Here is a 16,463-nt window from a genome sequence, read left to right on the forward strand (position 1 = left end):
GCCGATGGTGGAGAGGAAGCCACTCTTCAGTCTTGGGACATGTAAAGCTGAACATGGAATCATTGTTTCATTAAAAATCACCAGAATTTTTTAGTCTTGTTTCTTAAAGGAATGATATACTGAGTGGAAGGAGATGATAAATGGATTTGCGTGTAAAGATGCATTTTGTTTTGTTTTGATCTTGCATTGAGTAACCGTGGTCAGCAGTAAAAGCACTTTTGTAAAGATTTTATTTACTTTTTTGTCAGAGAGAGAAAGCACAAGCAGGGGGAGCAGCAGGCAGAAGGGGAAGCAAGAGCCAGATGTGGGATTCAATACCAGGACCCTGGGATCACGACCCGAGCAGAAGACAGATGTTTAACCAACTGAGCCACCCAGGCATTCCTAAAAGCACATTTCCTAATGTGCTTTTCTAATTTCCACATTTTCTAACATAGTGAGAAGACACTAAGGGAATTTTTTAGAAGGCAGGAACATATCGGAGTTAATAGCAATAATTTTAAAGATTTTAATTCAGCTATTAAAAGGAAAAATAGATTATAATAAAATAATAATAGAGAGTTGAACCTGTGTTTTCTTTATGAAGAACTGAATAAGATTATGCATACCTTTTGGCACATATCTATCAGAAATTAAGTGAGGAGAAACAATGTAGAGTTCTTAGAACTTGCACAGTACAAATAAGAATCTTGTGCAATACTGCTAAGTACTTTGATGTAATGAGTTTCTATTGTACTCTGCTCTCAAAGAGATAAAAAGGAATTTAAAGGGAAACACATCTACAGAAGTCATACTTAATAGATGACAAAACAGCTCAAAAACTTTAGACATGTATGATATATATTATATTCTCTAACACATTCAGTTACCTCAGAAATTTTAAAGATGTGGGACAGCAGGATGGCTCATTTGGTTAAGTGTCCAACTCTTGATTTTGGCTCATGTCTTGATATCAGGGTCCAGGACCAGAGTAGGACTCAGGACTCACTGGGGAGTCTGCTTGAGGATTCTCTCTTCCTCTCCTGTCCCTCTCCCCACTCACAAGTGCACGCGCTCTCTCTGTCTCTCTCTCAAATAAAGGAAACATTTGTGCCAATAAATTTGGAATATATTTTGAGAAATTTTAAAGAAAAACTAATACTGCCAAGGAATCTTAATACAAAACAAAACTTTAATAGACTAATAATCACAAAATTTACATGGATGACAGTAAGGGAAAAGCATCTAGTCCTTCACCATAAAATGGGATATTAACCAGGGATTTTTCATGGATATCCATTATTGGGTGAATTTGTTTTCCACACCTAGGTTTTTGACTATTTTTATGATGAGGACATGCTGCATTTTTTCAAATACTCTTTTTCTCCATTTTTTGAGATGTTCATGTGGTTTTTCCCATTTAGTCTATTGATTATGGCACATTTCATTTATTAATTTTCAAATCTTAAACGATTTCAATTCTAGACATAATTCCCTCTTGGTCATGATCCATAATCTGTTTTATATATCACTAGTATTTTTTTGGAGTAGTTATTTTCTACCTATTTATAAGAGATACTGATCTCTAGATTTCTTTTTTTGTAATATCTTTCTTTGGTTTTTGTATGAAGGTAATGCTGGCCCATATAATGTGTTGGGAAGTTTTCCTTCCTCAAATATTTTTTGGTAGCATTTATGAGGAATTGGTATCCCTTCCTCTTTAAATGTTTGGTAGAAATATACCAGTGAAGTCATACGGGACTGAATTTTCTTTGTGTTTTGTTTATCATTAATTTTTTAAAAGATTTTATTTATTTGAGAGAGAGGGAGTGAGACAGCATAAGAGTGGAGAAAGTCAGAGGGAGAAGCAGACTCCCCGTGTAGCTGGGAGTGTGATGTGGGACTTGATTCTAGACTCTGGGATCATGACCTGAGCTGAAAGCAGTTGTTTAACCATCTGAGCTACCCAGGTGCCTTGTTTATTATTAACTTAATACCAATTAAACACAGACTTTTTCACAAGAGTTGTTCTTAACACAAGTCTTTGAGGTTTTCTTTCCCTGACCCCCTGAAGGATTTACCTGTCTCCCCAACATTCTTTCTGGTGAGCTGTCTTACCTATGGTGTAACTTGTATCTTCAATGAAGCTATGACATTTTCCTCATTACATATGAACAAATTCACCATTGTTTTTGAGAGCACCCTTATGTCTCAACTTCCTCACAGTCTGTTTTAAGTAAAACCAATTTCCTTGGAAAACTTTCAAAGCTATTTTATGGCCTGACATTTCCCTGGAGAAAAATCTGCAAGCCATAGTTCTGGAGCTCAAGGCGGGGACAATGGTGTGCTCTTTCTCTGAATGTCACTTCTGCTTTAGGAGCACAACCCTGCACTTTTCCAACTTCTGTTTCCCAGCATAGATATTTTACTTTACAAACAAGCTGTAAAGTCAGTGTTCTTTATTCACAATAGCAGTGCTGAAAGAATATGCATATGTATATTTGTATAAATTTTATGAAGATAGATAATAGATAAACAGTCAGACATATTTTAACTGTTACATTTAAAGATTTTTATTTATTTATATGGGAGGGGCACAGCACAGGGGCGGGGCAAATAGATTCCCCAGTGAGCAGGGAGCCTGATGCAGGGCTCTATTCCAGGACCCTGGGATCATGACCTGAGCCGAAGGCAGATGCCTAACCAACCAGGTGCCCCTATTTTAACAGTTTTATCAATTAAACATTAATATATGGAAATGGAATCACACTTCCAAAACAGTAATGTGAGATACTCTGTAGAGTGAAAAATAAGTGGTCAAATTTTAATAACCAACCAATTAAAGTTTGAAAATTGTCCTAAGGTCATATAAGAAATGAAGAAATACATGCTTTAGAAAATGCACTAAAACTTATTAAGGAAGAGCAAGAGTTCATGTATTTGAACCATGACTCACTTGTTCCCCAGTCCACCCTCTCAAATTTAGCCTGACTGAACTTCTATTCAGGTAGCCCCAGCCAGGAACAGAATGCTCTCTCTCCTCCTAATAATTAGAGTATCTTCCTAGGAGAATTGGATTTCTTATTAGATCTTATTCTCCAAAATTCCTTTTGCTTTTATATTAATTAATAACTAAATGTATTTTTTTACATTTTCTATATTTTAAAATCTGTTCTATTATTTTCCTATTTTAGTTTGCATATTATAAATTCTATATGTAGTTATTCATATATAATACAGCATATGTATATATAAAATATATAAACTTATTTGTTTTCTTTGAGTCAAGAAAATATTACCCTTTCCAAGCTAAACTGGTTTTTGCCAAGATCCCAGAGTTAAAAAGTACTTCTCAGATTAGTTGCTAATCTGTGTGAAACATTTTTCCATTACAATTGGCCAGAGGTAGTCAATATTCAGAAATGAGTTTTGGCTATAATGATATGTTATACCATCTTTAATACAATCTAATTGGATAAATTTTCCATGGCCTTTTCTGAAAGTGACTTTCTATCACCTCTTATTCACTAGAATCATAGGGATGAGTATGAAGTTCAGCAATGACTCTATGTTTGAATTGAACTAAGGTAATAGTGATATTTGTAAATACTAATTACTGAAGGTTCTATTAACTCCAGAATGTTCTTATTGATTTTATCATTAGTGACGGTATTGTATTTTAAAAGTAGAAGAATAAATTAAAAGTCAATTATTATTTTTTTATTTAAGATTTATTTATTTATTTATTTATTTATTTATTTAGAGGCACACAGAGTGAGAGAGAAAGAGCATGATGGGGAGAGGTCAGAGCGAGCAGCAGACTCCCCGCCGAGCAGGGAGCCTGATGTGGGACTCGATCCGGGAACTCCAAGATCATGTCCTGAGCCGAAGGCAGTTGCTTAACCAACTGAGCCACCCAGGCACCCCTAAAAGTCAATTCTTTACTAGAGCAAAAGAGGAAATTTTAGTCAGATATTTGACATATCATCTCCACCTTTTTTCCCCCTAAACTGTTGAGTGCTTTGAAATGCTACCCATTTGTATAAGAAGTTATTTTGAATAGATAGACATGATATGTATGTAAAATTCTATTTGGGGTATTACATATTATACCATATAAAAAGTTTTTCAGGGGGCTTCGTCAGTTAAGTGTCAGACTCTTGGTTTTAGCTTCAGTCATGGTCTCAGGGTTGTGAGATCAAGCCCCACACTGGGCTCTGCACTCAGTGAGGATTCTGCTGGAGATTCTTTCCTTCTCCCTCCCGCTCTGATCTTCTTCCCATTCACACTGTCACTCTCTTTCAAATAAATAAATAAAGTATTTTTTAAAAAGGTTTCTAGACAAAAATTCTTCTCTGAAATAGGATTTAGCTCTATTCATGCTATTAGACTATTTATAGATAAATTTCCTGTAGTTCAAATTTTTGAGAGGTAGGTGGGGCCAGTGCATAGATTATTGTCACTGATAATTTCCACTGTCTGAACCCTATTTTCACTGATTTCCTCCCTTATCTTCACTTGTCAAATTTCTGTATTTGTTTGAAGCACAGTACTATTGTCTGTAATATCCCCATAAAATTTATATGATGAGTCTCTAATTTCCAATATGCTATTTGGATGTAGGGCTTTTGGAAATTAATTAGGTCATGAGGGTAGAGTCTCACTGACGGAATTAGTATCCTAGGAATAATAAGAAGAAAGACAATCTTACTCTCTACCATGTGAGGATACAGAAAGAAGATGTTTCTTTGTAAGCCAGGAAAATAATTATTTTTTTCAGTAATATATAATATATTATTTGCTTCAGGGGTACAGGTCTGTGAATCACCAGTCTTACACATAATAATAATAATAATAATAATAATAGTAATAATATCTGACTAAAATTTACCACTTGCTGAAAGGAGTACTATGAATAAATATGAAAGACAGGAGGTATTTCAGCAGTAACACCCCTAACACTATAACAAGGGTTGGTACTATTAATTCATATTGGATTGCTTCCATATTGAGAGTATGTTTTCTAATCTGTCAACTGATAGTATGATATGAGTGTGGATATTCTAATGTGTGGAAGTATACTTGCGTGTTTAAGGAGCTAACTATGACAATGTCTTAAACTTGTTAAAAAGATACAATTTAACCATCTTTAAATTTTAGGTGAATACATCAATTAAATAACAGTTCCTTTGTAAAGTCTCCATTCCCAGGAAGACATTTTTATCAATGGCAAAATTAATAAAAAAGTATTCCTAACAAAAAGGCTATTGTTAAAAAGTTTCTGGAAGAGTGACTCCTTGATATATCAGAAAAACTTCAAGCAAAAAACAAATGCCACTTTAGTTATTTTGAACAGAAGTAGATTTAATGAAGGGAATTGCCTATAAATTTTGCTTTGACTTCTAGACATTTTATTTAGTTCTTTACTAAAATAATCTGTTCTTTAAAAATGCTATTGCATTTTATTCTTCGGTGAAAAAACTATTTACAATTTTAAACTACATGTATTTATGCTATTTTCAGTGTGCTCTTTGTCTTTTTATTTTGGGGGTGAAGTATTTTTGTTATGTCAATAATTTTCATGATAATGTTTTTTTTTTCTCTTGATATGTGTTCTTTTTTATTGTAAGCACAGTTTGCCTGGGGTTTTGTTGTGGTGGTTGTTATCGTCTATTGTTTCTTTTGATAGAGACTTCTACATTTATTGGATAGTAATTTTATTCTATACAATAGATTTAAATTTTATTTTTACGCACACAGGAGAGTTTATCAACTCTGAATCATTTTATGTTAATTTCTCATATTTTAGACTTCTGTACATGTGGATGGAATAAATTTTGACTCTCTACATCTTGCACAGATATACAACATTATAGATATACAGCACACATTATAATCTGTTCTCTGGATAGAAAAAGGAATGAGTCTTTTCCTTTTCCTTATAAAGATTGTTCAATATTTGGAGAAAACTCACTTCATTCCAAATATTGACTTTCCTAACCCTCTCATCATTTCTCAGATAACATTTTTTCCAAATAGTCACTGTGAAAGAGCATGCTTCAGAGAACAGAATGGAGAGCTGCTCTGTGTACCATGTGCAGAATGGTTTTGTATTGGGATGTTTATAGTTTCCTTTAATAATTAATTTTCCTTATCAACAAATTAGTTCCTAGTAAGGACTCTTAGTCATTTCTAGAAGGATAGTAATAGTGGAACCCCATTCCAATTTTATTTATTATAATTATTCAAACTTAAGTGTACCTGGCTTAAAATGCACTTTTCTGATCAAGCATTACTTAGTATTTAACCAATGTAGGTTATTAATAAGTTTATTGATTCATTTCATTGGGGACAGAGTTAAAATTAACTTTAGATATCTCTTGTTATAGGAGCATATAACTGTCTCTGACTGCATGTAAAACTTGGAAACTATAAACCAATTCTATCATAAGTAATTTTCTCTGGCAAACTTGAAAGCACAAGACATTTTATAAATACTTTCTGCTTCTTCAAGACTAGATATACATGATATGAATATTACATATTTTATAAATTTTAAGAATGACTTCAAAAAATTAAATAAATATTAGTAAACACAATTATATGGTAAATTACTGCCTGCCAAATGTAAATTCTTATCAACATAAAAAATGAATAGACATAGTTGGTATATAGTTACTGGATGTTTGAGTATTTATTGTCTACAGAAGAGGTGAAGACCATATACACTAAAGGTAGGAAAATACACTCTGTCACTTCTTGCTAACTCTTAATGATCTCAGTCAACAGTGCCATCCTGCATGAGTGACCATGGCAGGGTTGTTATGATGAGGGATTAGTATGTCCAAAAAAGTCAAGGTGTCCCATGTTCACATTCTTTCTGGGAATATGGTAGTTTGCAATAGTGGTACTTATTCTGTCCTTCCATTAGCTCAATTAATATTTAATAAATACTCTCTATGTAGTAAGAATCATACATGAAGTATGAGACAGCAATGAATAGGATAGCTTCAACATGAAGCTTATATTCTTGTGAAAGATGTTTAGATTCTCTAACTGGGAGCACAGTTCAGTAAGAATCAGGCAGGAGATTGTGGATCCTGCTATAATTATAGTCATGTTCTTCAAGACTTGATGGTTGGCCTACTTGAAAGGACTCATAGGAAATCTACCTTTGCCTGTCAGCCTCTCAAGGAAGTTCTTACCTCTGCATCCAGGTTGCCTCAAAGGTTGATGTGCAAATTGGGACAAGCCACTAAGGAAAACAATCTCCTCTTTGAGTTAAACAACTCAGGATCTGTGTATCTATGTTCATTTCATCTGCCTTCAGAGCCCCCAATAAACTTTCATCTTCATTCGACAGGTTGTAGAATGCTTTACTCCCAGCTACAGCTCTCTCTTGCCTCCATGTCTTTGTCTGGTGAAGGCTAGATGGTGTTGCATATTTGAGTTCATTAGTCAAGGCAGTGTTTTAGTCTGAATTCAAGTTGACTGAGCTATGCCACTTAATGTCTAAAAGGACATTGGGAAAGTCATTTGAAAAACATCTAAACAATAATACCCATCTTAGGTTTGTGACAGGGTTTAAATATCTGCATGCAATGTGCCTTGCCCTCGATGAGGACTTAAAAATGACATATGAATTAGTAGACATGAAGTTAAAGACACAGATGAAAATACAAACACCTGAAAAAGATAATTTTTATAGAATTATCTATATTTATGCTTGTCATTATCTCTCCATCAAAAATATTTCCCCAAATTTTATCCATATACACTGTTCAGGTAATTGATGGATGTCTGTGGGAGCTGTTTCGTGAAAAGTCCACCCAGATGAATCTTGGGCTCAAAAGTATTACTTGACCACTGCTGTAACCTGAATCTTGGTGATAAACTAAATAGACGGACCAGTTGGTGATTAGATGCACAGTTATATAGTTATAGTTACTTTCCATGAGAACCACACATTGCAAGATTCCTTTTTCTTACAGTTAAAAACAATCAGAAAAGCACAGTTGCATACATTTTTTTCAAAAATATTTCATTTTAAATATTCTAAAATATATAATTAATAGTGTTAGGAATTGAGAGGCTTTCTTAAATGGATTGTGTGAGGTCAGAGCTAAAAAATAAGAACCAGTACATAATATATTTGTTGTAAAGGAGCTTTCCCCTTGAAATAGGGAAGAAGGAAAAAGGAACTATGGAAAATATATGAAAATTAGTATCTGAATTTTCATCAGAACTGAAGTGAATTGAGTAACCATTGAACGAAACTACTTTATTTATCCTAAATTCATAGAAGAAAAACACATTCTATATAAGTGAAGTATTCAGATTACTTATGCTATTTAAATATTTTGAATAAAAAACTTGATAAAATGTATTTAACGTTAGCCTGCATGTTAGAAAGAATATGGTGAGGCAGAATTTTGTTTGTTCTTAAAAATTTATGATCAGATTATCAACATTATTTTACTGTAAAGTAGTAAGCTTCCCAAAGGCTATTGAGGTTAATAGACTATGTTTTACATAGTCCTTAAGGCTCCTGCCTGGCTACTGTTGACCAGTTGTCACTTCTTGTATCATCCCTGAGCCTATAACTCATAACTCCTTCCCTGACACTTTCCAATTTCTTGTATTTAACTTATTGAGGGCAGAAAAAACAGACAAGAAGCTTGGTATAGCCACAACTAAAGTAAAGTGACTTTTGAGGAGACATTTGAAAAACTACACTGAAACTGTGTGAGCTTAAGCATGTGGCTTTTTCAGGACTGGGGTTAGCTGCTCACTGGCTTAATCCTGGAGAAGAAGGTGGGAAGAAGCTTGCTTCAAGGCTCTTGACTACATTCTGGAGAGTATACATTGTGACACTACTTATTCTGTGTATCAGTTAACTTGTTTGAAATTGTCAGTTTCTTCACTATTGCAAAGAGAAAAGGGATCTATAGAGCATGTTCCAGAATCCATTCTGGAAGCTGTACTTTATAATTGAAATTTTATCATCTATTTTATATTACTTGTGAATAAGTACTATCATTAATTATAAAAATATTAATAGTTATACACTATTAAGAAATATAAAGAGAAATTAGCTTATTTTATAAGATGAAGTTTCAGCTCCTTTAAAAACTAGCAGATGTTTTTGTGAAGAACAAATTTTTGTTTGTGTTTGTTTCTTGCCTCTGATGCATTTTCACCCCAAATTCACCATAAATCCTTAGGAAAGATGCACGATTGAACTTAAGGAACCAGATTATTTTGTGTTACTTATAATGTATTTTAGTCCCTTTACTTTTGTTTAAGTAACAGAATGAATATCAGAAAATAACTATACCATGTTAGAAAAAAGTAAGCTATACTGTAAGTCTTTATATTTTCCCACATTTAACAAATGCCAAATAACATATTGTTGAAATTTTTCTCAGTAGTAGACTACAGGTGGCATAATTGTGGCCTATGAATGTCTCAGTATTTGAATTTTGTTCACTTTTTGTTACCTCACACTCTTTTCAGGTTTCAATTCTATAAATGTCTGATAATTCCATACATATAAAAGACTTAAATATGTATTTTCTGTCAGTTCATACAACCTGTAATTTTTCCTGCTTAAAAGTGTTACAGTAAATATAAAAGTTGCAATTAGATAGAAACCATTTTACTCAAGAAGATTACATTTCTCTACAAAATAGTGCCTCGCATGCTTTTTTTTTTTTCCTAAATCATTTTGATACTAGGAAATTAAATCACAACTGAGATATAATTATATTTCTTGATGTGATTTTCGAGAAACACTCTATTTTGGAGTCATACTCTTCCCACAAACTAGAATGTGGTGTTGGCGACATTTGCCTACTTGCTTTCCATTGTGAGCAACAGAAGAGGAGCGCGGCCGGCTGAAGGAGCTGGAGGTATGATGCTATTTTGGGTGCTTATTTCAGGTGCATTGTTGAATAAATAGAATCATTCCAAAATTGCAGATAAATACTGCTAAGGAGGAACAACAAAGAGAGAAGTACCAAAAAGCACACTGCATATTGACATTGTGCAATGCAGGTCACTGTTGAACTCTCCTTTATTGAAACTCCATTGCTATTACATCCAGACATTGTATTTTCTAGGTCTTTCTTGTAATCATTTTACAATTTTAATTAATCTCCTTATTCTTTGCCCTGCTCTTCATTCTGTATTGGGTGCTTTTCTCCTTTTGATCTCATGGTGTCTTAGGGTAATGTAATTCATGTTCTACCTACATACTGATGACTTCACAGAGGTTTAGATCCTGGTAAACAGGCATGATTTCCTACCAGTCTTTCCATCTATCTACCAATCTTATTTCAACAGAGTATACTACTTGTTCAGTAATACTCATTAAATTAAACTAAAGGGAATTGAAATTGAACTTACAAACTCGTTTCTCTCCCTCTGCTTCAGACTTCACTGTTGACTTGTTTATTGTGCACATCCTACAAATGTTCACTTGACATTTCAATTTTAACTTATTCAAAGCATCTTCTGTCCCATCTTTCATATCACACTCCAGAGTTATTATGCTTGCTTTACGCTCAGTGAAATTTAACATCATCGACACAATCATCTTTCATCCTTTACCAACTTTCTGCATCTGATAAGACATCAGCTCTCGGAAATTTTAATTCCCATATCTTGATCCACCTCCTTTTCCATTCATTGCTCTATTATCATAAGTCAGACTCTGACATATTTCATACACAATTATCCCTAAACAATGTCCTAGCCTTTAGTCTCAAGTCATCTCAAAAGTTCCCAGCACAAAACTATAAGATGTGAAGTATCTGTCTTATTGTGTTGTCTCTACTTTAAAACATGTTTAAATGGCTGCCTAAAATAATTTGAATACCTGTAAGGTGAATGTATTTTATTCTCCAGGACCTGGTTAGGAAAAAAAAATGCTGAGTGCTGGCTCTGGGGTCAGGATGCCTGGGCTTTCATTCCATCTCCTCTGCCATTAGCTTTGTAATGCTGTGCAAGTTATGCGACAATTCTGAGACTCTTTTTTCCTATCTGTAAAACTGGTGTAATAATAAGATCCCCTCAGAATTGTTTTGAGGATTTAATGAATGATCCATGTTAAGTGCTTAAAAGAGCTTCAACTACCAGAAAGCACTAAATAAATATTAGCTCTTGTCCTTTTCACTCTTTGATTAGCTAAGCTTCTTGGCCTTTGTACCTTTTATTCATCTTTAAAAGCTCAGATAATGTATCAATTTCACAAGGACTAGAAGCATTTGTATTCTACTACAATACACACAATGTTATATTAAAAAAAAAAAATCTCTTTAAGCATCTGTCAATTCCACTGGAGGAGCAGGGAATAAATCTACTTAATCTCCATGTCTCTTACACCCAGAAGAGTGTTAGTAAATTGTGACTTTTTTCCCTTAATGCTTTCTGAACAGAACTAAAATGATTCTATATTTCCTAGTCTTCAACAGTTTCAAGATAAAAATAGAGCCTGGAAAGAATCACAAACATTTTGAAGTTCTTTTCTCACTCTGTGAAAGTTCCATCCTCTTTCAAGTCATTATGAAATAGAAGATATTACCTTTTCCTCTGAAAAATGGTTCTTTTAGATATTTTATGGTATCAGCCACTTTATCCGTATGTGTCATTATGTGGTGGCATTTTCTGTTACCACAGTTACTAAAAGGAGCAGCTGTGTTGCTGAAACCAATATTGCTGCAAATAAATTATGGAATCACACTGAGTTTTTTAATGTTTGATATAGAGAGTATCAATATTTCTCCCTAAAATGGTAATACTTAATCTCCTTGCCTTTTCAAGTAAATGACACTAATATGAGCTGACGGATATCTTGCTGCCTTTGACATGTGACTATAATTAGCTCTTTACTAATAGTAACAGAATTGACACATATATCAAAGTTTTGTATTCCATTTCTATTGAAACTATTGCTGATACTTTGAACTAATGAAGCCAAAGAAGTTTCTGGAAAATTTCTTTTCACTACTAGTGCATGTGTGCATGTGTGTAGAACTGCAACACACATACCATCTTGGACATTATGAATGATTGAGGACTGGGAAGAAAATGAGCGAGAGTCATGAAGTAATGATATAATATATTTATATTTAAAACTTGCCCATGTTCCTTGAGCCAAATTGAAAGTCTTTACTACAGGTGTCTACAGTTGTCTATGCAAATATGGCATTGTTGGGTCAACCCCATTTTTCACTCAGGTTAGTACTATGTCTCAGGATAAAGAAAACCTTTGCTCAGACAAGAACTAATAGATCACAGGTAATTAAAATTATCCTACTTGTATCCCAAGCTCAATATTTAGCTAGAAATAGAACACAGGAAGTTAGTGATATAGTTATTGCACAAATTCTACTCACAAACTATGGTCTTTATCATTTGAGGGACACAAAGAAGTAAAGAAAAAAAGTCTGTACTGAGTTAACTTATATTTGGAAGAAAACAAATGTGTAAGATGTAGAATTTAACAATTTAATATTGCCTATGATAAGACCAAAAACAACGAAATGTAGATGGTATGGAACTTGAGAAGAGGAAGTTTTCTGAAGAGCATATATATGTGGTAGTACGTAGTATGATATGCTGCCTTCATAAATTTAGGAAAATAAACCAAATGCAATTGTATTGAGCCTATGAACTAATGTTATTTTATTATGAGCAGTCCAATGCATGGTCAAAAATGACCCCAATTTTTATAAATCAGAAACATCTATATTTTTTTGAATTTTATTTTATTTTTTCAGTGTTCCAAAATTCATAAGAAGCATCCATATTTGAATTGAGGAGGGAAAAATACTTGTTCTTTCAAAGAAATGTACATATTTCTAGTTAATAATCATATCATTCTAAATATTTGGGGGGGAAAGTTCAGGATAAGTTAAAACTCACAAATTGTTTTCTAGTATAACAGTTTTCAGACATATTCAAATACCTTTAATAAGAAGTGTTTCCAACTCATTCTAGCTCAATAAGTTTTTCATTTGCAAAGAAATTTGAGTCCTTTCAGCCTTGACTTAAATTGTAGATAAAATAGTTTTGTGCAACATAGAATAAAGGGCTTTTAAAAGGTTTAGAACATTTACAGATAGAAAATAGCTCATGCAGAGCATTGTGATGAGATAAGTGTAAAGAATTCAGAACCATACAGATTAATTTTCCTTTAAAATACAAATTGAATATGGATCTATGAGAAAAACTACTTGGGAGAATAGAAGTAGGCCACAAAATATTTTAAAAAGTTATTTCAAATATTGCTCATGTATTACTTTTAATGAGATAACGTAAATGAACTTAACCTAAACATATACTTTGTTTTAATGTTTATTAGTCACAGTCAAAGGATCATTTTTATGGTATAAATAATGTTTCTTAAATAATTACAGTTGATCCTGAAAATTTTGTTATTGCCTACAACTTGCATAAGTATTCCCCATGAGCTGTGGTTATTTTCAAAATATATAGGTGCAAAGACTAAGTGGAGGTAGAAGAGATTAAGTACATTATAGAAAGCAGTATGCTAAGATGGTTTATTGGTTAATAAAGGCATAATGGCAGACCATTCTACCTTGCTCTGTTGACTGTTTCTACTTTTATGTAGTCATTGTCTTCTTAAAATAGGCTCCTCCAATATTTGTTAAATATACTCAACTTCTCAAAAAAAATATACTCAATTTCTCTAATATCAGGGAAAACATGCTCCACCAAATGCACGTTTTAACTACGTCCAAGCAGCTGTGCTTGGCCTTTCCCCATTCTTCACAAATTATCTTGACTCAGCCACAGTTGTCCATACGTTCTCCTTATTCTAATTCAGTTACACTTCTGCCCCATACCCTTCTCATAAATTTAAATTTAAAAATAATTTTGGGGTAGGGACGCCTGGGTGGCTCAGTTGGTTAAGCATCTGCCTTCACCTAGGTGATGATCCCAAGATCCTGGGATTGAGTCTGGCATTGGGATCCTTACTCAGTGGGAGCCTGCTTCTCCCTCTGCCTGCCATTCCCCTTGCTTGAGCTCTCTCTTTCTCTGACAAATAAAAATCATTTAAAACTAATAATAATAAGTTGGGGGCACCTTGAGTGGCTCAGCTGGTTAAGCATCCACCTCTTGGTTTCAGTTCAGGTCATGAGCCTCGGACAGAGGCTCTCGGACAGAGCCCAGAGTTGGGCTCCCGGCTCAGCAGAAGATCTGCTTGTCCCTCTCCTTCTACCCCTCCTTGTCCTCTCTCTTCCTTAAATAAATAAACAAAACTGTTAAAAAAAAAAAAAGTTTCTTTGGGAACCACTAAGAAGAGTATTCCTCTTTGCCTTGAATTCTGAAAATATTCAATATTGAATTATTTTTCTGAAAATGTAGTAGTTAATATAATTATTTTAGAATTTTTTCTTTAAAAAATCTGTAGTGGGCTTAGTTAAGGTTTGCTATGAACAATTTGTTATGCGATACTGTCTGCATTTCATCATTATATGTCAAGTACACTTTGAGATAGATATTTTGTTTATCTAAAAATAAGGCATAAGTCAATATGAAAGAATTGGAAAAGTAGATTTGAAGATAACCATGGATTTTTTTTATGCAAAAGTATTGGTGAACATATGAATTAAATCAAGTGATTGATTGTTGCTATACATTTCATTTATTGGGAATTGACTAAATTTTATTCCAATGTTAATCACTCAGGTCTTTCTAAAAGAAAATCAAACAAGCAAATAAGCACAAAGAAAATAAAAATATGTAAAAATTAATGACCCAAATCTCTGCACCAGAACACTTTTTCAGCATTTCCACAAACATTATTGCCTCCTTTCTATCTCAAGCACACAGAAGTACAAGATAAAACATACTGGCTTAAAGAGAAGCAAAATAAAAGGAATAAAATCTTGCTGTACAAATAAAAACATGTAAATTATAGATATAGAAGGCTGATTAGTTATTGATTAGAAATTGGTTAGAAATTGCTGAGCATATAGACTCATTGATGAATGAGTCTCTCAAATGAGAGCATAGAACAGCTGTTCAAAAGCTCATTTACTCCCCATCAGTTTGACTTTGATGTTTGGGAAATTTTTTTTTTTTTTTCCAGAATGAACTCTACCCTTACATTTTATTAAAAGAAAAAACATCGTGGGTTTCCCAGCAGCTCACCTGAATTGAAAAAGTAACATGATTCAATGTGAAAATAAGAAACTGTCTGCAAATCTCTGAGAGTAATAAACTTCAATAAACAGTGCATACAGTGGTCATACTGAGCAACAAGCTCTCATACAGAATAAAATATTTTAATATGTTTCAAATCCAAATTTCTCTTTAAAATCATTCATGAAAAGGACTCTCAAGTAGCCATCAGCACCTCAATTAGTCAAGCATCAGGAAGCTACATTCCAGCTTTTTCATATACAAAGAGACATCTTTTCACCTGTCAGTTCCTTCTAATGTCTTTTAGACATTAGGAAAATAAAAGGGCTTAACGGACTTTTTTTGCTTCTCTAACACTCCCCATTTTTCTAGTTATTCAAATCATGAAAATCGAATTTGCTGAACACCAGAAATTTGTTAATGTGCTGTATGTTAATATGTTGTATAAACCAGATGTTCTGTTGGTTGACCGTCCGCAGCTGTTCAGCCAGCTGGTAACTGGTTAACTGGTTGTTAAATGCCTCCTCTGTAAGTTCTTCACTTTGTCCACCCAGAGCTGCGACTGTTCCCCCAATCCCTTTCTCTCCTTTCATAGCCTCTCTGAATTTCTGAAGGTATAATTTTAGAGGTTCTACATAACTGTGGAAGCCTCGAGCAGACATGGCAGGGGGCTTATTGTCTCCATTGATTGTTTTCCATTGCTGTTGACAGCATCTTTCACTTGCTTCCGATGTTACAAAGCGAATGAACTCACACATTCTTAAACACATTGTTTGGCATCTTTTGCAGTCTTTCCCATTTGAGGTAAGGCATTTTTCATGATCCTTGCTGCATTTGTAATTAGAAGATTTATATCTTGTTCTCTAAGACTTTCTTTTGGACCATTTTGTCTTCATGCTCATTCAAGCTCTCCTCGGTATCATCATGAGGTGGTGTAACAGACTGACTTCCTGCTGACATAGTCAGCAGAAATGTGTGGTTGAGAAACACATGTTGTAGCAAGATCACCATCCATCTCCAATGCAGCCCTTGTTGGCTCCCACGTCTAATCAGCTGTTTGGTCAGGCAGGAAATGGCTGCAAAGGAACTAGTTCTGGTGTGGAGCTACCAAATCTTACTTTTTTTTTTTTTTTAAATACACTGTTTTTTGAGGAGTAGTGAGAAGAACAGTCTAAAAGTATGAAGAAGAATTCCAGATCGATAAACTATTTGATATATCATTTGAAACAAATCATTTAAACTAAAATGAATAAATAAGTTTATAAATAAATACACAAAAATAAATACTGAAATGCATTGTTACTTCACTT

At 33.7% G+C, this 16,463-nt stretch overlaps 1 pseudogene; it reads right to left on the bottom strand.

Moving 5' to 3' along the window:
- Window positions 1-15,534: 15,534 nt before the first annotated feature.
- On the bottom strand, window positions 15,535-16,168 carry LOC131831309 (nuclear transcription factor Y subunit beta-like; annotated as a pseudogene).
- Between the last annotated feature and the right edge of the window lie 295 nt (window positions 16,169-16,463).

The sequence above is a fragment of the Mustela lutreola genome, chromosome 5 (assembly GCF_030435805.1).
Source record: "Mustela lutreola isolate mMusLut2 chromosome 5, mMusLut2.pri, whole genome shotgun sequence".
In the NCBI taxonomy this organism is placed as follows: Eukaryota; Metazoa; Chordata; class Mammalia; order Carnivora; family Mustelidae; genus Mustela; species Mustela lutreola.